Genomic DNA, 23,452 nt, shown 5'->3' with positions numbered 1-23,452 from the left:
AAACACTCCAGCTTTTATTTGAGAGGAATATGATCAGGGAAATTTGTTACTAAAGCCTAAATGTTCAGATAACATTAAAGGGTTTCTTCCTCTCAAATTGCTGTTTTACTAAAAATAGATTAAATAAACTTTGTTTCCTTTGCTTTTCTGTGAGCAATGTTTTTTAAGTTGCATATTACAAAAGATGATAGTGTGTTTCAGTTACAATGATCTCACATAAGAAATACAATGGAGAACAGGAACCTGACTATTTGTTCTCAGGGGTCTTTTACTCTTCATAAACCTGCCCTTTAGTTTCATTCGTCCATTCAGAGCAGTAACTGTGAGCTGACTCTGATGGACTCAGCAAAGCCATGTCAAATATTCATGAGCTGGAACAAGGTAACCCAGTCCAATTGCTTCCTTTCATAAAGGAAATGATGAGACTTGGAATAATTCCTGAAATGGAAAAACCAAGACTTAACATTTTAAATGAAAGGATTTCAAGCCAAAGCTTAATTTACAAAGCAAGTGTCTATTATTAAAAATAAGTTTTAAAAGCCAAGCCTCGACTTTAAAAGTCACACAAAACTTCTTTCATAAATGTCCACTTTATTGGAAAGCATCTATCAGTTTCAGTTTGCTATATTTTCCACTTTCTGCTGCATGAACAGCTTCATAATGTAAGATATCCATGTTGTGTTTTATTATTATAAATAATGACTTTAAGCATTTCTGGTTACTTTTAAAAGGAAGAGAGAGACACAGCAACACAGAGTAGTGAGAATTTGCAGAAGCCCCATGTGCTTGTGTCTTCAGTAGACCATCAAATGTGAGCAGCCTTTCGGTTACTTAACTACTTCACTAAGACTACAGAAGCACCTTTTCATTAAATCTTTATTCTTCAAACCACCATGACTGCATTTAGGGACAGTGGATGGGCAAAACTCTTCTCTGTAGAATCCACCGTGGCAATGGAATCTTGGCTTCTTTGTTGTTTCTTTCTGATTTATAACCATGTCTACGACGTCACATCACATAAATATATTTTAGGCTCTTTTCCATCTTACAGTGTAATATATATCCTGAGACTGTAGATACATATATATGTGTGTGTGTGTGTGTGTGTGTGTGTGTGTGTGTGTTTATGTATATCTGTGTGTACCTATATCTGTGTTGTGTGTGTATATATGTATATGCATATACATACACATTCTGTATAATGCATATTTTTGTATAAGTTTATGTATATTTTCACACATATTTCATAGGTTAAATACATACAAATCCATAAGGCATAAAAACACATCCATGTGTTTTTTCTTCTGAAGTTGTAGTCATTACTGTGTAAGAAGCATAATTAATTATGCTTTCATTCAACAAGTATTTAAGTCCTACTTTTTATCAGACTGTTTCATTAGCAGTTTTTCGAAGTCTAATTTACATTTCTTAAAATCCCACTGTTTTAAGTGTAAAATTCAATGATTCCTAATGAATTTATATAATGGTGCAAACATCCCCACAACTCAGAAACATTTTTATTCCACAAAACATCTCCAGTCCACTTGTAGCCATTTCTCTTTTCCATCCCCAGCCCTAGCTAACCTCTAATTAACTTGCTTTCTCTTTTTTGAAAAGTTTATGTCAATGGAATAATACAAAAAGGTTTTTTTTACATTTGGCATTTTCAGCTTAGCCTATGTTTTTTGAGGTTCATTCATGTGATAGAATATATCAATAATGCACTCTTTTCTATTGCTGAATAGTATTCCACTGTGTGGTTATAACACATTTTGTTTACCCATTTACCAGTTGGTTGGCATTTGGGTTGGCTTCAGTTTTGGGCTCTTGTGAATAACAATGCTATTAACATTTGTATACATGTCTTCATATAGACATACGTTTTGATTACACTTGTATATATACCTCTGAGTCAAATTCCTGGGTAAATGTATGTCTTTCTAAGAAATTGCCAATCTGTTTTCCAAAATGATTGATTATACCAAGTTACATTCTGACCAAAAATGTATGAGAATTTCAGTTTTGCCACATCCCATCAACATTTGTTTTGTGTGTCATTTTGATTACAGCCATCCTGGTTGGTGTGAATTGGTACCTCACTGTGATTTTGAAATGCATTTCCCCAATGGCCCAATATGTTCAACATCTTTTCATATGCTTGTTAACTATTCATTTATCTTCTATGGTGAAATGTCTATTCAAATATTTGGCACTGTTTTACATCAGGGGATATAGTATGGAAAATAAATTTCCCACACTCCAGGGCTCACATTCTAGTAGTAGGAAGAAAACAAAATTAACTATTTCAAATAGTGTTATATCATATGGAGAAATGCAAAACAATGCAATGGGCACAGGGAGTACTAGACTGTGTTGGTTTGATATTTAAATAAAGTCGACAAGAAAAATTTCACTGATAAGTAAACTGCAGAAGGTCTGGAAGAAAGTGATAAAGGAACCCACCTGTACTTCTGGTGTATAGATCTATACGTATTTAGTATCATATTGTTATTAAAGCAGAGAGTATCATATACAATTATTTAATTAAGAGAAGCAATAACATATTTTGTTCTCCAGCCTAAACTGTTATTTAAAGAACACCTAGTATCAATGATTCAAATATTGTGACTTATAAGATTGAGGATTTTGAAGGTGCTTTTTATAATCACTCTAAAAATGGCACAGAGCAAATTGTTGTAATATTTATGAAATCTACATTATATAGCAAATGAGGTGACTCATTTTTACCGAGTTATCGCTGCTGCATGTATGCTTTTTAATCTTCTGACATAGAAATATAGTAGTATACATTCTGTTTGATAGGAATCCATACTTCTATACTATAGGAAATTGACATTTTCTCACTAACACAACTAGAAGTTTGTTTCCTGTGCCACCACAGCATTGTGATGGAGGACATCTTACATGATGGGAAGAATGCAGGCATGTAGGTTTCATTTTAGAGAATCTTAGAGCACCTCACAATTTTTGTTGTTTGTTAAAATATATCAGGTGGTTGCAATTTGCAGAATATATTGAGGAAGGCACATTTTTCCATGGTAAAAGCTGAGAACTAAAATTGTACTTAGAATAAGTATACAAGCAAAACATATCCATGTAGTATAAATAAGAGACATTAGATACTCCAACACAGACAGAAGCTATGTGGGGCCTAAAGGAGAGACTAACTCCTTGAACAAAAACAGCTCTATCTTATTATCATCATCCAAAAAGTTACTAGAATGGTTGATTTGATATGCAGTTGCTGAGTTTGAACCCTTTTTCTTTTATTTGTTATCTGGGATTAGCAGTGATTGCTTCTTTTGTTTTGTTTTCTGCGGTTTTGTTGTTTTTTGTTGTTGTTTAGATTTTGTTTTGTTTTGTTTTTTGTTTGCTTGGTTTGGATTTGAGAAGGGGCATTCTTGTAGCTAATAGAGAATATTTTCATGACATACTGATTTTGTGGTCACTTGACCTCTGGGCAGATTTTGGCATAAGGCTCTGGTTGTCAGGCAGCAATTCCTAGCACATGCCAACTTTCTGGTTCTTGTTTTCCCTTCCCTTAGGGCTCTCCAGATGAGTATCATTGACTGGAAATGCTTGATGAAACTCTGCTTTCATTTTGGGCATAACTGCCTACAACAAGAGGATCTGGTGAGAATTAGCTATACAGACTCAACCACTGCCAATGCCATGAAGTTACCATTGCTAAAAGCATTATCCACATTAGGTATATCATATCTTAAGGACTGGGGGATAAGAATAGAAAAGATAGAGATAGGGGATATGCAGTAAAGCACTTAATGTTTTAATTAATAAGGCTGGGACAAGGCTGAAGTTAACTAAGGTGGCAGAAAAATGATATTACAGAAAAAAAAATTAAGACAAAAATTCTAAAATACACTGGAGTCATACCAAGTGCTGAATGCATGCCACTGAAAAACATGGCCTTGGTTTCTGGCTTGATAAAGCTTATAATCCCTTATGCCACACAGACAATAATTCAAAGGGAATCCAAGGGGAAAAAACATATTAATTCTGCCTGCATTATCTCTTCTAAGAGTAAATAACTGAGTAATATAAAAAGAAATAACAAAAGCCACCTAGGTTAGACTGTGAAGTCAAGAAAATCCTGAGTAGAAACAAGCAATGAAAATTAAATTAGGGATGAATCCTGTACAAGTGATTAGCTAATAATAAAAATTTTAGATTTTATTTTAAATTCAATAAATAATTGTTTTATGCTTGAGAACTGAGACCAATATGACCTCCTTTGCCTTTGAACAAAATCACTTTATCTTCTGGGTGAAGAGTACATTAGATGAAGATAAGGATAGGTACAACAGACTGGAGTCTAATACAAAAGAATAATGATGTGGACTAGAATGAAAGCAAGAAAATGTGTCAACAGTATCTGGAGATGAATTGTGAGTAGAAGATAGGCAATGGATAGTGAAATTTTCCAATTCCTGGCTGACATAATTGAAGCCAGTAAATTAAATGGGTCAACTCTGGAGAAATAGCACATTTGAAAAGAAAGATATTTTTTATTGTTTGTGTTTATAAATTTCTTTCTTTTTTGCCATTTTGAATACCTTAATTTTGAGATGTTTATCACCAAAATTGATAACTTTGAGTTGCCATTTGGATAGAGGAGTGCAGAGCTCGGAGGAGAAATAAAAAATAGAGATAATAATTAGGAATCTTTCACAAACACATATTTTGCCAGACACAAAAAAATTAATCAGATTGCTTTGAGTGAAGGTGTGTAATGAGTTAAAATCTCCAAATGTCCAAAGATTATTTAAAGACTGGGAAGGGAAGAAATTGCAAGAGAAAAATGAAAATTACTAATGATATTTAAGAAGAAATTAAGAGAATTTGGTGTCATAAGAAGCAATAGAATAGATTTCACAAAGACAGGTATGGAGAGAATTTTTTTTCAAATGCTTCTGAAAGGTTAAAATAGCCATAGAGGATTAAGAAGTTTACATTGGTTTTAGCAGCATGGTAACCAGAGCCTTTCAGTAGACTGGAGGAGTGAGAGGCTAAATGGAGAATCAAAGTTAATGGAATTGAGAAAGCAAAGGCAAAGAGAGTAGACAGAGAGAGCTTCATAGATACTGTAACATGTGGAAATGACTTTGAGGAGATATGTGTGAAAGGGACATTTTAAGAATGAAGGGTAGTGAATTTGTTTAAAATGATGGTGGAAATGACCCAATAAGGGGTTATTAAAGGATCTTAATGTGCAGATTAAGATCCAGAAGAAAAAAAAAATAGCTAATATATTTTGGTTAGAGGAAGTAGGTTTGGCACTTAATTGGGCCAGACTAAACGTGAAATGTTTTACACAGAGTGAATCTTCAGCTTGGGATAAGAAAAAGGCAGACAGTGGGTTGACACGGTTTGTATGACAAGAGTATAAACAACCTTAGCCATGATTTTACTAGCTATCACAAGATGGAACTGCTGCAAACTTCATCCATTTTCTTAATCCCATCACTTTACTAGAAATCTTAAAAACCATTAAAACAAGAAAAGGTGGTCATGGTCTTTGTGCAGAGACACCAGATATAAATAATAATTGGAAAATACTGTCTGGTCCTTTAGAAGCCCTAAGGGGAAAAGATATCAGAGAGGAAATGAGTATCACAATGCACGTCAAATCAAAGACTCCAGGGATCAAAAAGGAGGTGGGCCATGAATGTGCCCAGGGAAGAAGCACCACATCACCAGTCAGTATTCAGTCTTTCTTACTTTCACACACAACCTGGTGGTCTCTCTGTCTTTATTCCAAACGTCCACAATGTCTATCATTTTCTGCTCTCATACACTAAAAAAAAAAAAGGTGTACAAAACTAAAGAATACATTATCTGTTTTCTCTTATTACAAAGGCCTCCCCAAACTTTGAGATGAAGTAAACATAATTTGCGGTAGGTATTTCAAGGGACTGTGGTTGCAGAATACTTTAAAAAATTAGAGAATTCTTTGTTCAGAAATGGTTAGATCTGGACAATATCTTTTATGAAACAAATTTATTATAATATGTTCAAAGATACAGAGAAGGACTTCTTTCAGAAGTAATAATAAAGCTATAATTAGCGATGAATGATCTTGAATCACCTGCTGACTCAAATGATCAACTGAGGTTCTCAAGAGTGAAAACCTTATGGAATGTTTTTTTCCCATGACATTTCCAGTAGGCTTTGGTTTGTGCCTGACTTGGAATTCCAGTACAAAAGGCTTTCTTGTGGTGGATCAACTCTGTCTTTTTTGGAAGCAGTCAGTGCCAGGAAATGAACTGAGATGAAGAAATAGAGTGAGGCTTTTTGTTTTTGTTTTTGTTTTATGGTTTTGTTTTATTTCCACACTGAAAGCTCACACTAAGAAAATGAAGCATGTTCTTAGAAGAGAGTTTGCAAGTGTTAAATGGGTTCATGTACTTTAAATAGTTCTGTATTATTGAATTTGTAAATTAAAAAATAAAATATTGTTTGCCCAAGAGCAGACTCACAAACCCATCAGAATTTGTGGTTGCCAAAACTCTGGAACTTTGTGCTAGATTCAACCATGGGAGATTTTTGACCTCTTGAGATTGCTATTTGCATATTATCATATAGGTATAGGTAATAGAGAGGATTTAACAGGGTTCTTCAGGGTGCGTAACTTAGATAAAAAGGTAAAGAAGGAATACATTCCCTCCCAGCATCAGGGGATTCTGAAATGCCTTCTGTTCACTACGATTTGTGATTCTGCCTATTTAAAGTGAGGAGAAATTTGAGTTTACTTTCTGTGGTCTGGAGCCCTCCCACTCTGTTCTGGGACCCCATCAGCAAGGAACTTATAACCCAAAAGTGTCTCTGGCACCCTTTGGACACCCAAGGAGAAGAAGTCTGCTTAGAAAATGATGTTAAAATTTCAGTTATAAAGCCACTTTGCAAATAAGTCCTGAGTTTATGTCCCCAAGCAACTTGAGAAGAGGTCACAATGTTGCTTTAGGTGTTGGCTTTTGGATAAAGGATGTAATTTGAGGCCCTTTTTGATTTTGCTTTTTCAAGAAAAGTAAGGTCAGTTCTTGGTTTTCTAACCACAATCAGCTTCATATTAAATTCCTTCCTGAACTTTCACCTTCTACCAGTGGAGTGCTCTAAAACAGTTTTAATCATTTTTTTATGTTAAAAAAGTTGCACATTTTGAAAACTAATTCTAATTCAGAGTCAACATCATTATTTTAGTTCATTGTACTCTAGAAAACATTCTTCTATAGATGTCACAACAATATTTTATTTGACTGATTTTGATATGTAATTATTATTTTGTGTACCTTTGAATTTTATAGTTTTAATTGGGGAAAAAAGTAGCATTTTAGCGAACTTGTTATTAAGTTAGCACACACACTTGTGAAAGGTCTTTCATTTAGAATTTATTCTAGGTTCATCAAACTAATTGCTTAATATAAGTTTGGATAGATATGCTAAGAAAACATGAGAAGCAAATTGTGAGTGATTATATAAACAAATCTTTTCAATTATTTTAGTATTCACTATCTGTATATGTAGATCTTATTCTCATTTAGTAAAACTTTTTCCAAAAAGAAAAGAAATCTAAAAGTTTAAGGGCATCATATGTGTATCAAACAAGATAGTTATTTTCCTATAGAAAGTGAGAGGGAAGTGAATGAGTACTACCTGATCAGAAGCCCATGTAGGATTGTGTGTCAGTATATCTGGGTTCATATTCCTGCTTTATTTCCACATGCAAAGTCACTTCAGTTTTCTGAACAAAAATTTCTTAAACAGAAAATAAAAAATTTTTGACCAGATAGTATCTTCCACTTATTCTAAGCGTGACCATTATCTTAACATTAGCAATTAACAATTATTGATTTCTTTGTTTCACTTACTTTTTCTTTTCATTTTGTGTTTTTTGGGCCACATATAGGTTTGTTTATTTAATTTTATGTTTCATGCATTCCTGGAAAATATGTGCTGTTTGCGAGCATATGATTATTTAATCAATAGTGTTGAAGGAATGTCTTCTCTTCCCGGGTCCACAAGGGGGTGTAGTTTCTAGGACAGAAACTTGCCAGCACCAAGCCTTGTTCCCACACTCTCCTTCTGGGAGAATAACGGTCTCTGTTTAATTCTGGCAAGCAGGGGAAACGGATTAAACTCAATCGCTCCAGTGGAAGTTTAAAGGAACCCTTTTTATTGGTCAGGGAGCTTGGAGGAGGTGGGAATTCCTCCCAGGTCAAAAGTTCCTGTCCCCACATCCAGCCAGATTCCATCTTTTGGTCCCCTTCCACCATCTTCCTGGAAGCTTTCTCTCTCTCATCTGCTCTCCCTCTCTGGGATTTCCCCCTCAGGGGTCCCCTTCCACTCAGTGTGGAAGCTGCTTTCTCCTGGATTTCATCTTTCTGGATTCTCTCACTCAGTGTGAGAGGAGCTTTCCTTCCCTGATTTTCCCCCTCTGGAACACTTCTCACTCAGTGTGAGAGCGGCTTTTCTGTCTTCTCCCTCACTGTGAGAGCTAGCTGTCTCTCTCTCTCCCCTTCTCCTTTTTTCTCTCTTTCTCTCTGCCTAAATAAATCACTTTCAGCAAAAACTTTTTGGGTCCAGTATTTACTTGTGAGTGCACCGCTCCCGGCTTGGTCCCTTCTCCCTTTCTTGGGTGAGGGACCAACAGCTTGGAAAGACAGCCCACTGGGGAGCAAGCTGAGTGCTCCTCTGCACCCCAAAACCCAGAAACAGTGTTATAATGGATATATCCTTTATTTTTCTATCCAGCACTCTGTTTTTCAGATCTGATCAGGTTTCCATGTGTGCATCTGATTTTCCATTCTAACTCCTGCATTCACAGTACTTCATACAGTGAATTTTAAACATCTTAGCTACTTTATTTCTTGATGATGGCGACTTCCCGACTCTACCTTCAAAAGCATTTCCACAGTACACAGCTGTGAATACTTTATGACCATGTTTGAAATTTCTTTCAGAAAAATACCTAGGAATAAAATATCTGGGCCACGTATAGAGCATATCAGTAATTTCACATAGTAATGCCATGATGCTCTCCATTATGATAAAGCTAGGATATACTACTAGCTGTACATAGGGGTTTCTATACCCTACGTATATACCAACACTGGCATTAGCCAGCTTTCTAATTTTTGACAGTTTAAGAGTATAAAGGGAAAGCTTTTGTTTAAATTTTTACTTCTGCCATTTCCAACGGGCTTTAACATCATTTGATGTGCATATGAGCTGTAATGTTTCTGTGATCCATCAAGTCATGTCCTTTGTTATTTTTGGGGGAGAGGACGTGGTGCTTTGGAAAAAGTCTCTAAATATTCTAGATATTAATTCATTGTGGATTTTTAAAATTGCAAATGTTCCTCCATTATTTCAACTATAGAACCTTTGACCAGGATTCTTCTTCATTGAACATAAATATTTAATAATGATATAATAAAATTAATTATATTTTCTTATGGGTCATAATTCCGAAATTATTTTTTAAAGTCCTTTAATTTCCTAGATGACAAAGGCAATCCTTTTAACTTTTTATAAATTTTATTGCCTCTCAAAATTATGGCTGTGATCCATTTGGAGTTCACTGTATATATGGTGACATAGTAATAAACAAACCTTTTCAATACTTTTACTTCAAAAGAGTTTATCGTGTTCAGTTTAAATACACAACTGAAGCATTTCAATAATACTTTTCTTCAGAAGGTAAATGCCATTCTTTTTTATGTCTTTTATAGGATTTCTGTAAGGACTTCCCATGTCACAATGTAAAACGATATTTTCTCTCTGAAATCTTCTTTCCCTAGGGCTATGTTCTTGCTTTAACAAGTGTCATGGAGTAGAGGAAAAAGGTCCTAATAGGTGCAGGGCTCAACGTGTTTAAAGAGCAGAGAGGTGATGACCCATGGGCAAAAAGACTTTGCTTCCCCTAAGTACCATAGGTTACATGCCGTTGCTGCCACTAGCAACCCAAAAAATCCAGAAATGGTCAGGGTTTTACTTCCCACCCTCTGGGAGAAACAGCAGGGTATTTTGAATAGGAGTAGAGGAAACACATACAGCTTATTATGTTGCCTGTTTTTATTAACTGTCCGCAGCAAGGTCTGATTCCCTGATATTATCATGATTACACTGGCCTGAAGGCCTGGCAATAACTCCTGATTTCTGCACATAAGAGACCAGTGACTACTGTCCCAGATCCACCTAGGAGGTAGGCAGGAGCAGAACATAGAAGGCTTCCCTTCAGCTCCTTCAGCTTTTTCACTTCCTGCTGCTTCCAAATTACCCCATCCCAGTTCACAGACGTCAGCTTCTGAAAAGTACCAGTTTAAGACAGCCTTTAGTCTTCCCAGGTGTTTCTCCTGAGATACTAGTTTCTGGAATCCATGTTTCTCTTTTTTCCCATCACTCATCCAGAGCTAAATTTAATGTGAAGGAGACACAGCCAGGGCTAGTTTACTATCTCAAATGAAGAATGCCTTTTAAGCACTGCCAGTGGAAAGCACTTTGTTTATATATATATACATATAATTTTATAAAGTGACTAAACAATCTTATGTAAGAAAAATTTAAGCATGCTTTCCCAATTTCAAATAAAGTTGGTCCATGATCAAGATAATATAACCAAATATCTGACCAAATTTTCTCTTACAAATGCGACTTCCTGTCTGGTGAACTTTCTATAGAAGACAGGGTACTGAGCATAAATTTCAGCCAAAGTTCTGAATTTCTCACTTTTATGGTGTTATAAGGCCCTTATTAGTAATCTTTTTTAAGTAAAATTCATAGATTCATAAAATAGCATCGGTATTTACATTTTAGAAGTTCCATAAAAAGAAAAATGTTTGAAAAGATATTACTGAAGGTGTAAATCGAAAACAGATTGTATATGCTGTCTGAGTTCCTGAAGTAGAGTTTGACCTCACACTTTATTTCATTTTAATGGTGTTTCTAGAAAAAGGCAGTATTAAATAACATGAAAGAAAAAGAGGTAACATCATAGGACAAAAAAATTCACACAATATACATTTATTGTTAAGTTAAACTGTGTATTAATTAATTAAAGGTATATTTGGCTGTGTCTAGAAGAAAAAATTTAACATTTGCTAAAATGAGACAGAAGTTTAAAAAAATTAACATTATATTACCGAAGAATCTACACCATATATATTTTAATTCCCCTAAACTATTAGTTTGAGGTAGGTTTGGCTACATATAGAAGAAAAAATTAACAATGCTTTAAATGAAATAAGAATTTATTTCTCTTATGTAAAAGAAATTTGGAGGTGAGCAGTGCAGAAATGTACTAAATTACAAGATTCCATGCTCCAATCTGTCTTGCCTTTCTCAAATGAAAACATGGTCTTGATTTCTTACTGTTTCTTCAACCATCACATCTAAAGAAAGCCAAAACAAGAGGAAAGAATGAAAAAGTGAACTTTCCCCACTGAGTTAGATCCCTTTGTGCAATTTCCTGATAAATCTGAAAAAAGATTTCCACTTCCACCTCAGTGGCTAGTGCTTCATAACATGATTGTAACTAGCTGCAAGGGAGGCAGAGAAGCAAAATGTTTTATCGTGTGGGAGTAAAGCTAAACACCAAGCTTCTAGTACAAAAATACAAGGAAGAGAATTAATTACAATATAAGAAACTAGTTATCTCTGCCACAAGCAGTAACCGAAATGGCTTAATTCTTAAAACTTAAAAAAATAAAAACAAGGAGTGTGAGACATATTTGTACTTAAGTGCCCCTTCTGTTATTTTAGCCAAACTAAGTGATCCTCACAGAGGCTGTGAGGCTCTGATAACAGATGCTTCAAAGTTTTATAGCTGATAAATGGCTGTATACAAATTTAAAACATAGCCATTTGCAGTAACCACTCAATTGGTTAAGTTATCCAAATGACTGCTCTCAATGACACAAAGGTCATATCTTCCTAGACCCCACACTGAAATCTGTAGAACTCTAGCAAATAGATTTCAAAATTGAAGAGTAGGTATATTACTAGGATTTTATTTTATAATAATAAGAGTAATTTTTAAGGCGAAAACCCAATAATATCTTTAAAACAGTCATGTAGGCTTTGAAAGGCAAAGGAGAAATATGTGATCTATTCTCTAGGTCTATTAGGAAATATCTAAACTGCCTGTGTGTGACAATATTAATCCAACTTAAATATCTCACATAATTACAATTTCTACCATGAGAAAGAGAATTGATGATAAGGATAAACACAGTCTTGGTGGCTAGCATTCTAAAATGAAGAGTAGGAAAGATAATTAAAGATCAACGCAGACCAGTAAAAGATCAAATTACATATAATCTGTTTCCATAACTAAAAATGTTTGGCTAAAATAGATTAGTTTCCAGGTCCATTAAATTAAAGCACTAACACAAGAATGAGAGATCAATAAAGACTAACACTTTAAACTCTAAGAATATTTTATAATGGTGGAAATCTTTTATGTTTCTTCTTATTTATTGGCATAAATTATTTGTGTAACTTATTCTGTCTAGTGCTTCCTTTCATCAAAAAACATAATTATGTAGAATTTGAATTATATAGAAAAAACAAAGCCTAATTTCAAAACAATCTATATATATGAGTGATTTTGATACCTTTTGCTGATCTTAGTTTTATATTTCTAACCTTAGTTTTTATATTTGTCCTAAGCCCTTCCATGCAGGCTTTATTTTAGCATAGATATGGCTAAATTATTTTATATTCAAATTTAGAGTGTTAAAATGAAAAAAAAAAACATCAGATTTAGTCGATTTGTTGTTCTCTTGAAAGCAGTAACCACTTGTTAACCCAGGTAAAACTAAGACTTAATCACCATTCTTATTAACTTAAAAATATTGACCAAAAATGCATTACATCTATGATGCAACAGGTATGAAATCTATACATGCTTACATAATTTACATTATCATTCACTATGTAATTAAATAGTCATCAATCTCAGTTCAAAATAATGAATAATTTTATTTGAATAAAATGAGAATGCATATGCTCTTATAGTAACGGGGTTAACTTCAGAATCAAAAAGCTTAACTTTTATATCTACATATGTAAACTTGTGTATATATTTTAATTTTTTGAAGCTTCTTTGTTTTCATTTTTAATGCTTGGAATTACAATATCTGCTATAATTACCTCATAGCATTTTAAAAATGAAATGTTAATATATAAAAACAAATTGCCTTGTCGAATTCAGAAGACCATATAAATTTCAGCTATTGTTATTTATCATGTTACTATTATAGCCATTATTATTGGTAATGATTTTATTATTTTTATTATAGCTATTAGTTGTCTTATAATTAAAATATTATAGAAGGACGTGTGTTAACCGTCCAATTCTTTTGAATACACTTATTCTAATAGATATATGGGAAAGAAATATCCCTAAAGAATTGCCCATTGTGCACAAGTGGATGAGAAAGTAGATGATGAATGAACAGAAAGTGGCAGAGTTTGATATTTTATTTGGTATTCAGTACATTCATCTAATTGTTTATTAATTTACTCTTCATATCCAGAAATTGCAGTCTTACTATAACTTTTAAAGTAACTTTGTAGTGATTAATGTATGTATTCTCATATATTGCTTTGTTTCACTACATTTTTTGAATGCTGTGTTAGAATGCTAAAAGGCCACCGTTGTTAAAATTTATGTCATCTAGGATAATAAATATGCAAATTCAGCAGTAAAACTGTTTATGACATTATAAAGAAAAATGTGTGTATATTTTGTGTGCTATGTTATTCTCTCTGTTTATGTCTTTCTTCTAGCTAGCTAGCTAGATCCATTGATCTACCTAACACTTACTATACTTCATAAATTAAATAAAATCCTTATGTTTAGCATCTTGAGAATGAAAGCCTCTATTTATGTTAGGCCAATCCAAATACGTTTGAATGTGTGAAAAAAAATTACTGTTCCTTTTGTCAGTAAAAGAATAAAGATTACTGAAAATTTATTCTTAAGACAAAGCTAAGTTTCCCTTATTTAATACATTTATTACAGTACCAGTATTGTACTTAATAAGGGAAGACATATCTATTAAAAACTATGTATTCATAGGAAGAAGACAAAGATGCCCATTCTCATCAGTTCTATTAAATGTAGTACTGGAAGTCCTAGACAGCATTAAGCAAACAAAAGAAATAAAAGACATTTCTGACCGGGTGCAATGGCTCATGCCTGTAAACCCAACACTTTGGGAGTCCAAGGAGGGTGGATTGGTTGAGGCCCAGAAGTTGGAGACCAGTCTGAGTAAAGTGGTGACACCCTATCTCTACAAAAATGCAAAAATTATCTAGGAATAATGGTGCACACTTGTGGTCCCAGCTACTTAGGAGGCTGAGGTGGGAGGATCACTTGAGCCCAGGAAGTGGAGGTTGCTGTGAGCTGTGATGGCACCGCTGCACTCTAGCCTGGGCAACAGAGTGAGACTCTGTCTCTCTCTCTCACTCACACACATTCACACACACACACACACACACAGTTTCTCAATCAGTAAGAAAGAAGTAAAATTGTCTCTTTTTGCAGATAATGATTTTATATATAGCATATCCTGAAGATCCCACCAAAATACTGTCAGAATTAATAAATGAATTCAATAAGTTTGCAGACAAAATCAACAATAAAAAAACTATTTGCAATTCTATACACTAATGATAAATTATCTGTAAAATTAAGTAAACAATTAATTAAATAATTGCATAAAAATAAAATAATTAGGAATACATTTAACCAAGGAGGCAACTGTGTTTTTATTGGTTAAGGTAATTTTGAATATCTTTAAAATAGAATCTTTTCTGAAACTTTGCTTTGAAAATGGAAAATATTTTGGAAACCTCACAATATTTAAAAATATATGGAAATTATTATATTATTTAACTCTGAGTCATGCCTTTATTTGAGGAAAGAATAAAACCATCATAAGAGGCTTAAAGGGGCCAACCGTACACCCTCTGGTTTATTGCTTCCATAAAGTCTAATGACTTTTCCTATTGAGAAGTAATATATATCAAATTTATGTAGCCTTCTGTCATTATCAGTGATGGCATGCCAGCTGTTCACAGTTTATCACTGCCATAATGTTTTAATGATGCAATGTGAAAACGTGCATTTTAAAAATTTGCCTACCTAGGTTGAATTTTAAAATTCTAATTTTAAGGTCATGTGTGTATGCATGTAATTTTAAAATTTGTATTTGTGTATGCATGTAAGTGTCTATTTATGTGTGTTTCACTATTGTGCCAAGAGATATATTTGTGTCCATTTTAAGTCCAGATGAATATTTTAAGTATAGACAATGATTTGGTGTCATTTGCGGTATATTTTTTGTAATTATTTTTAAGACTTCTGATATGTTCTCTACTCAGTTTAATATCTATAAAACTGAATCAGGAGTTAAGTACTTGATAAACACAATGAAATATATTTGCATTTTGATATTTTCCATCATCATCCTTATTTCATAATTTCCAAAAAATTTAGTAAATGGCATTTTAAAAAATTTTATTTAATTACTATTATAAAACTTGCTGAATATATCTGTGTTGTTGTGCCTGTGTTTGTGACTGTGTGGTATGTAGAGGTGTAAATATACCTAGAGCAAATGAAATAAATTATAGACATAAAAACTAATCCAAGAGAATATGTGACTCAAAATTTAAGACTGAAGCACAAGGACAGCTTCTTTTAAGTGACTAGAAATTTAAGTATAAATGGTAACAGCTATACATTGAGAAAGCTCATAGAAAGACGTTACTCAATCAAATTTGGATCCAAAGGTTTCTGTGCTTCAGGTTTGGATTGGAATGGATTCCTCACAGATGAAAAATGTAAAATAGTAGTTATCCTTCAGTGATTTTCACTCACTAGGCAACCAGCTTCTAAATTAGAATGTAACACCCTTTGCTATATCTCATTCTTTCCAGGTTAGTTTTGTGGTACTATGCATCATCCCTACTTTAGTAATACTATTTTTAGAGAAGCCAAAGAATAAATAATCATTTCCCCATTATTCCCCAAATAATGAGTGCCAGGAGTCATGACTTTTAAGCAGGTAAGACATGGAAAATCGGAATAAACTTTTAGAATACATTTAATTCAATTCCACAAATATTAAACATTCAAAATCTGGCCACAATCACTGGAATACAAAAGCAAAATCCTAGTCCTTTCTTCCCTAAAATGTTACAAAGCAATAGGTCTAATATTGTGTATATTTCTAATGTGATGGAATGTTGGTATATATTCTCTGTCATGCAAACTACAGCTCTAAAGTTTTTCTAAGATAGTACATGTATTATGTTTTCTACAATACAACACCATTATAGTTTTACCTTTTATATCTCATATTCTACTTTAATTATAGAAGTATTACTACATCTTCCCGATAAAAATATCAAAATATGCTAGGGGAAAATTAAGAAAAGACATATTAAACCTTGTTACGTAGTAGCACAGACCTGGGAAAACTTTTTGGAAGAAGTGAGGTTCATCATTCAGAAGTCAACCTATTTAATACAGAGATAATTATTCAACTTTACTTCAGAGAATTTAAATCTGTAGCTACCCTCTCATGGTTTGATTGTTGCTGGTGACTATTTTTTAAAAGAAGCAAGAACTATCTGACACAATTCACATAATATAAATTATGTTTCTCTCACATATTGTTTTACAATATTTAGATTTATCAAATATAGCAAAAATCAAAGTATTGGACTAAAAAAACTGGATTTCCAGCTTTCCTTAAAATTGTGAGCATGTGGCCAAACCAAACTCTCAATTTTATTAGCAACATTTGACTAAGGCACATCTGTTTCCATTTGCCCCCGTTGTCTACATCACGCATTTCACTCTCCTGACTGGGCAAATTAGTTATTTGCACTTTTACTCCTGCTTGAGAAATGGAAGAAGTGTTTCCCTCCCTTGTTCTACATGAAGTGACATATTCCTTTCTAGAAAGATGAAATTGTTTTCCAGAAAAATAAACAGAAAGTGAAAATAGCCTTATTCAGGCAAATTGGCAAAGAATAAATTTAACACATTTATTCATAAATTCTAAATCTTTAAGCTAAGAATCCCATAATAACTTGACCATAAATAGTTTAATGAGGGTAGCAAAGTTGGTTCTAAATTCTAAAAAATCTGCTTAAAGAGTGTAGAGGTGGAAGGAAAAGAAAATATATGAAGTGTCTGTTAAAATCAAGTTAGGTGTAATCATCAAAGAGTTTAATATGATTGGCCTCAGTTTATAGTCCCATACTGGAAACAGGAAGCAAACTCAGAGTTACCCAACCTTAAAAGCCTGGGCACTCTATCTCTTATTTTTCTATTCTACCAATTATTTTCAACTTCTGGCATGCAGTTTCTTAGATGGAAGATGCAAAAGAAAAAAGGCAGAAGTTTTAAAATCATCAGTAATTCATGATCGCTTAACTCCTCTGATATGAAGGCCATTGTCTCTAATTTTTTATGAATTACCTAATTTAAAATTAAAAATTTTATTTTTAATTTTTTTTCTGCATCAGTAATTTTAATAAAGAAAAATATGCCTCTGAAAGAAAGTAACTAAGCTCACTGGTCTACAGTCCTTTAAATAAAGCAGTGCGGTTCTTAGCTGAGGGTACGTACTGCAACTGTCAGAGCACCTTGTCTTCCACACAGTTGGGACTCTGTTTTGACACAAAGATAAGTCTTGCTCTTGTTCCCTTTTGGGAGGGATATATCCACTGAGATGAGAGGCCAAACTCTTGTTTTTCACAAGATTTTTTTACTTTGCGGTTCATTTTCTTCTTGTCAGGTTCATATGCAACAGCATGCCTAGTGAGACTTTGTTTCATTGCAAATGTTCTGCAGAAGCCAGCATGTTCACACACAAAAAAAACATCGCCTTTCCTCATGAAAGGAGAAGATATGGCTTTGGAGATTAAACATAGTTGTGTAGGTTCTTCCACAGCCTTCTCCTGGACAGCGACATACATCCCTTATTGGGGCATGAGTTTTCATGTGTTGCTTAAGGTAATCTTTGCATTTAAATGTTTTCTGGCATATTTCACATAGTATTTCCTCTTTATGGGTTTCGCTCATATGTTTCAGAAGTTCTGTCCATATTTTTGCCACAAATAAATATCCTTTTTGATATACATATCCCTCGTGGGCCTTGTCATGTCATTTCAGCTTGCTAGGTGATGCAAAGTGTTTCCTAGATCCTTTCTGGGTACACTTGAATAGAGGTTCATTGGTATGCTGGCACTAATGGATTTTCAGCTGCTGACGTTTCTTACAGGTTCTTACAACCTTCAAAATTGCATACATGTTGTTTTTGTTGATTTTCATGTTTGCATTGAAAATGTTTCTTCAAGTTTGATTTGTGTCGAATTTTTTATCACAGCCATTAGCTGTACAAACAAACGTCTTTATGGGCACATGAAATATTTTCATACCAGCAGGCTGCATAATAATCACATTAAGTTAAGTGGGGTATCCATCACTTCAACTATTTATTATTTCTTTGTACTATGAATATTCCAGTTATACTCTTTTTTTTAAATGTACAATAAATTACCATTGACTGTAGTCACCTTGTTGTGTGATCAAATGCTAGATCTTACTCATTTCATCTAACTATATTTTGTACTCATTAACCATTCCCATTTCTCCCTCCCCTACAAACTACCTGTCCCAGCATCTGTTCAACTAGTATTCTACTCTATATCTCCATGAGTTCCATTGTTTTCATTCTCAGCAAACGTAAAAGAGTGGAAACATGCAAAGTTTGCCCTTCTGTGCCTGACTTGTTTCACTTAATATAATAAACTCTTATTTCATTCATGTTATTGCAAATGTCAGAATCTCATTCTTTTTAGGGTTGAATAGTACTCTACTGTGTATGTCTACTACACTTTCTTTATCCATCCCTCTGTTGAACGCTTATCCTGCTTCCAAATTTTGGCTATTGTGAATAGTGCTGCAATAAACGTGGAAGTTCAGATACCTCTTCAATATACTGATTGCATTTCTTTTGGGTATATGTATGGAATCCTTGAGCCCCACATATTGGGTGCCAGAATGTAGGGAGTCCATGAGCCCCACATCAGGCACCAGAATGTCGGGAGCCAGCCCTACATCACTCATGGGTACCCTGAGTTTAGTAGCGACAGAGGAATGAGAAAAGGACAGATTAAGTGAGACAGTGGGACCAGGGGGCCATCACTTTATTACTCTGGAGGAGGCAGTGATGGCCTGGAGCTCTGATTATCCTCACTATTTATTGATTACAATCACTTTGATCTACAGGGTAGGGGTGGAGTGATGATGGAGTGAATCAGTGAGCCAGAACTGGTGTGTCATCCTAAGGATTGATAACAGTGGTGGTTTGGGAGTTTCACAAAACAAGAACATGTGGTTATGTTTAACTTATTATCTATGTGCAGCTGATGGAACGCGGGCCTTACAAGGAGCCTACGAGTCTGGCTACATCATAGTGCTACAAAGAGGTTTTACGTTCTTGAGCACAATGTTTACGGTAACATGAGGCATGGAGAGGGCTTCCTCCTCAGAGGCCTCCTGTGGCCTTCTGCAGTTTGTTGCTCCTTGTTTATGTGTTACTCATAACCAATTTATGTAGGCACTCTGTCAGTCATTTCTTCTCTGCTGTTTTTCCCAACAGGTATATACCTAAAACTGGAATTGCTGGATCATGTGATAGCTCTATTTTTACTTTTCTGAGGACTCTCCATACTGTTCTCATAGTGGCTGTACTAATACACATTTCTACCAACAGTGTATGAGAGTTCCCTTTTCTCCATATCCTCACCAGCATTTATTACCTGTTTTTTAAGAAAACCCATTTTAACCAAGATGATATCTCACTGTAATTTCAATTTGCATTTCTCTCATTATCAATCATGTTGAGCCCTTTTTCATATACCCATTTGCCATTTGTATGTCTTCTTTGGACAAATGTCTATTCAGATCTTTTGACCATGTTCAAATCAGATTATTTCATTTTTCCTGTTGAGTTGTTTGAGCTGCCCATATATTTTGAATATTAATCTCCTGTCAAATAGTTTGCAAACATTTTCTCCCATTCCGTGGGTTGTTAATTCACAGTGTTGATTGCTTCCTTTGCTGTGCATTAGGTTTCTAACTTAATGTGATCCTATTTTTCCATTGTTTGATTGCCTGTGCTAATGGGGTATTACTCAAGAAATCTTTCCCCAGTCCAATGTCTTGGAGAGCTTCCCCAGTGTTTTCTTTTAGAAATTTCACAGTTTGAGGTCTTAGATTTAAATCTACAATGCATTTTCTTTTATTTTTTTAAAATGGTGAGAGATAGTGGTCTAGTTTCATTCTTCTCCTTATGGATATCCAGTTTTCCCAGCACTTTTTGTTGAAAAGATTGTCCTCTCCTCAATGTATATTCTTGGCTACTTTATAAAAAATGAGTTCATTGTAGATGTAAGAATTTGTTTCTGGGTTTTTTATTCTGTTCCACTGGTCTATGTGTCTGTTTTCATACTAGTACCACGCTATTTTGCTTGTTATAGCTCTGTAATATTCCTTGAAGTCAGGTAATGTGATTCCTCCAGGCTTGTTCCTTTTCCTCAGAACAGTTTTAGTTATTCTGAGACTTCTGTGGTTCCATAGATATTTTAAATTATTTTTTCTATTTCTGTAAAGAATATCATTGGTCTTTTGGTAGGGATTGCATTGAATCTGTAGATTGAGTACTGTGGAAAATTTAACAAAATATGGATTCTTCCAATCATAGAACATGCCATTTTTTTTTGTCTGTGTCATCTTCAAGTTCCTTCAGCAATGTTTTATAGAGTTTTTATGATACAGCTCTTTCACTTCTTTGATCAAATTTATTTCTGGGTATTTTATTTTGTTCGTAGCTATTGTAAATCAGATTTCTTTTGTGATTTCTTTTACAGATTGTTCACTGTTGGCATTTAGAACTGCCATTAATTTTTGCATATTGATTTTGTGACCAATACAGTATTGTATTTGTATCAGCATTTATCAGTTCTAATATTTTTTTGTGGGGTCCTTAGGTTTTTTCCAAATATAAAATCATACCATCAGCAAACATGAATAATTTGACTTCTTCCTTTCCAATTTGGATGCCCTGTATGTACTTCTCTTTCCTGCTTGCTCTTGCTAGGACTTCCTGAACGATATTGAATAATAGTGGTGAAAGTGGTCATCCTTATCATCTTCCAGATCTTAAAGAAGACTTCATTTTTCATGGTTCAGTATGATACTAGCTGTGGGACTGTTCTGTATAGATTTTATTGTGTTGAGGTATGTTCCTTCTATGCCCCATTTTTCAGGGTTTTTATCATGAAGGGATGCTGCATTTTATTAAATATGTTTTCAGTATCAATTGAAATGATCGTATGTTTTTTTCCTCCATTTTGTTATGAAGTACTATGTTGATTGATTTGCTTATGTTTAACCATTCTCGCATCCTTTTGATGAATTGCACTTCATCACAATGGATGATATTTTACGTATACTGTTGAATTCAGTTTGCTGGTGTTTTCTTGAGCATTTCTGCATCAAAGTTCATCAGAGATATTGGCCTGTAGTTTTCTTTTTTTGATGTGTCTGTCTGGTTTGCTATTAGGATAGTACTGGCCTTGCAGAATGCCTTTGAAGGTATTCCCTCCTCCTCTGCTTTTTTTTTTTTGGAATAATTTGAATACGATTGGTATTAGTTCTTTAAATGTTTGGTAAAAGCCAACAGTAAAGCCATTAGGTCTGGGCTTTTCTCTACTACAAGACATTTTAATCATAGCTTTGTTCTTGTTACTTGTTATTGGTCTATTCTGCTTTTGGATTCCTCCATAGCCAAGTCTCATTAGGTTGTATGTGTCTAGGAATTCATCAATTTCTTCTAGGTTTTCCAATGTATGGGCATATAACTGTTGCTAATAGTCTCTAATGATCCATTGAATTTCTTCAGTGTCAGCTGTAATGTCTCCTTTTTTATCTTTGATTTTATTCATTTGGATCCTCTTTTCTTGTATACTTTTAAAATTTTTAGCAATCAGCCACGTACACTGAATGGATCCTCTCTTTTTTTTTATAGTCTGGCTAAAGGTTTGCCAAAGTTTTTTTCTTCTTGAAAAATCAGCTTTCATCTCATTGATCTTTTGTATTTTTTTTTTATTTTCAGTTCCACTTATTTCTGTTCTAATCTTTATTTCTATTCTTCTAATAATTTTGGGTTTTGTTTGCTCTTGCTTCACTAGTTCTTTAAGATGTATCATTAGGCTGTTTGTTTAAAGTTTTTCTACTTTTTTGATGCAGGTTATTATTGCTATAAACTTTCTTCTCAGTGCTGCTTTTGCTGCATTCCAAAAGTTTTGGCATATTATATTTACATTTTCATTTATTTCAATACATTTTAAAAATATTCTTCTCAATTTCTTTATGGACCTGCTGGCTTTCATTCTTCATTCTTCTGATATAATGTTTTACATTGATAGGCTAATTTATAGGTACTTGTGGCAACAACAAGCAGTTTGAAGAATGAATACATAGCTCAAAGCCAGGTAAATAGGACATAAGTGGCAGTCTTAATTCTTCTTTGGGCCTGAAAATAAAAAGGGCTTGCATTTCTTAGATAACAGAGCTTTTCTTTTTTTCATTAAAGAAGAGCAGCATATTGCTTAAATTCAGGAGCATATTATTTAATTTTCATATGTTTGTATAGTTTCCAAAATTGCCCTTGTTATGGATTTTTAGTTTTACTCCTTTCAGTCAGAAAAGATGCTTGACATGATTTCAATTATTTTTCAATCTTTTGACTTGTTTTGTGAACTAACATAAAATCTACACTTACGAATGATCCATGAGTTGAAGAGAAGCATGTGTATTCCATAGCCTTTGAATGAAATATTCTGTGAATATCTATTAGATCCATTTGGTCTAGAGTGCAGATTAAGTCTGATGTTTCTTTATTTTCTGTACCCAGTAATCTGCACAATGCTGAAAGATGGGCTCTGATGTTTCTAGCTACTATTCTATTGGAATCTATCTGTGTCTTTAACTCTAATAATATTTCCTCTTCCTTCTCCTTTCTTCAAGCATGAAGAGTCTCTCCCTGTGCCCACTACAGCTAGGAATGCTCTGGGTCACACCTGAAGGCAGCAAAGTACTGGGTCTTCCCTGAAACCCACAGTGACTACTGCCTACCACTGACGTTTATTCAATGCCCAAGGGCTAAACTTCACAGGTAATAAATTTTGCCGGGACTGGGTCCTTCCCTTTATGCCAGTGGGTTCCCTTTTGGCCTAGGGTGTAACTGGTAATGTCAACCAGGAGCTATGGCCTAGAATAAGGGCTTCATGACTGTTTCATGCTTTATTTTACTATTGCTGA

General features: G+C 34.1%; 1 pseudogene; it reads right to left on the bottom strand.

Moving 5' to 3' along the window:
* Positions 1-17,697: 17,697 nt before the first annotated feature.
* Positions 17,698-18,499, bottom strand: LOC108590744 (transcription factor IIIA pseudogene; annotated as a pseudogene).
* Positions 18,500-23,452: the final 4,953 nt, after the last annotated feature.

Source organism: Callithrix jacchus, chromosome 3, assembly GCF_049354715.1.
Source record: "Callithrix jacchus isolate 240 chromosome 3, calJac240_pri, whole genome shotgun sequence".
In the NCBI taxonomy this organism is placed as follows: domain Eukaryota; kingdom Metazoa; phylum Chordata; class Mammalia; order Primates; family Cebidae; genus Callithrix; species Callithrix jacchus.
The sequence above is the reverse complement of the archived record's forward strand: the minus strand, read 5'-3'. Positions and strand labels throughout refer to the sequence as shown.